The sequence below is a fragment of the Giraffa tippelskirchi genome, chromosome 8 (assembly GCF_054371585.1).
Source record: "Giraffa tippelskirchi isolate mGirTip1 chromosome 8, T2T-mGirTip1v1.2.pri, whole genome shotgun sequence".
NCBI lineage: Eukaryota > Metazoa > Chordata > Mammalia > Artiodactyla > Giraffidae > Giraffa > Giraffa tippelskirchi.
In genome coordinates this window covers 72,371,965-72,373,661 of record NC_137282.1, presented here as the reverse complement: position 1 = coordinate 72,373,661, position 1,697 = coordinate 72,371,965, and positions in this window count along the sequence as shown.

The window sequence follows — 1,697 nt, the reverse complement described above, 5'->3', positions numbered from 1 at the left end:
GCTGGCGGTGCCCGCGTGTCCACCTGCCGGCCGGGCCTCTCGCACTCGCGATCTCTGGTGACGAGACGCCAGCGCGCGCGCGTCACCCGCCTGGCTTGGAATCCGCCCCTCCCCCTCCTTCCATCACTCTGCCGCCGAGCTGGCGGTGCCCGCGGGTCCACCTGCCGGCCGGTGCTCCCCTACACGCGACCTCTGGTCACGAGCCGCCAGCGCGCGCGCGTCGCCCGGCTGTCTAGGTGTCTGCCCCTCCCCCCCCTTTCCTCACTCTGCCGCCGAGCTGGCGGTGCCCGCGTGTCCACCTGCCGGCCGGGCCTCCCCCACTCGTGACCTGTGCCGCCGAGCCGCCGGCGCGCGCGCATCGCCCGGCTGTCAGGGAGTCTGCCCCTCCCCCCCTCCTTCCCTAACTCGGCCGCAGAGCCGCCAGGAGCCGCGGGTCGACGAGCCCGACGGGGCTCTATCCCCTCCCCCCACTTCCCTGACTCTTCCGCCGAGCTGGCGGTGCCCGCGTGTCCACCTGCCGGCCGGGCCTCTCGCACTCGCGACCTCTGGTGACGAGCCGCCAGCGCGCGCGCGTCGCCCGGCTGTCAGGCTGTCTGCCCCTCCCCCGCTCCTCCCCTCACTCTGCCGCCCAGCTGGCGTTCTCCGCGGGCACCTGCCGGCCGGGCCTCGCCCACTGGCGGCCTCGCCCGCCCAGCCGCCAGCGCGCGCCCGTCGCCCGCCTGGCAGTGCCCGCGGGTCGACCAGCCGGACGGGGCTCTATCCCCTCCCCCCCTTCCCTAACCCTGCCGACGAGCTGCGGGTGCCCGCGTGTCCACCAGCCGGCCTGGCCTCTCGCACTCGCGACCTCTGGTGACGAGCCGCCAGCGCGCGCGCGTCGCCCGCCTGGCTTGGAATCCGCCCCTCCCCCTCCTTCCCTCACTCTGCCGCCGAGCTGGCGGTGCCCGCGGGTCCACCTGCCGGCCGGTGCTCCCCTACACGCGACCTCAGGTCACGAGCCGCCAGCGCGCGCGCGTCGCCCGGCTGTCTAGGTGTTTTCCCCTCCCCCCCTTTCCTCACTCTGCCGCCGAGCTGGCGGTGCCCGCGTGTCCACCTGCCGGCCGGGCCTCCCCCACTCGCGACCTGTGCCGCCGAGCCGCCGGCGCGCGCGCATCGCCCGGCTGTCAGGGAGTCTGCCCCTCCCCCCCTCCTTCCCTAACTCGGCCGCAGAGCCGCCAGGAGCCGCGGGTCGACGAGCCCGACGGGGCTCTATCTCCTCCCCCCACTTCCCTAACTCTGTCGACGAGCTGCGGGTGCCCGCGCGTCCACCTGCGACCGGGGCTCTCCCACTCGCGACCTCGCCCGCCGAGCCGCCAGCGCGCGCCCGTCGCCCGGCTGTCAGGCTGTCTGCCCCTCCCCCGCTCCTCCCCTCACTCTGCCGCCCAGCTGGCGTTGCCCGCGGGCACCTGCCGGCCGGGCCTCTCCCACTGGCGACCTCGCCCGCCCAGCCGCCAGCGCGCGCCCGTCGCCCGCCTGGCAGTGCCCGCGGGTCGACCAGCCGGGCGGGGCTCTATCCCCTCCCCCCACTTCCCTGACTCTGCCGCCGAGCTGGCGGTGCCCGCGTGTCCACCTGCCGGCCTGGCCTCTCGCACTCGCGACCTCTGGTGACGAGCCGCCAGCGCGCGCGCGTCGCCCGGCTGTCGAGGTGTCTGCCCCGCCCC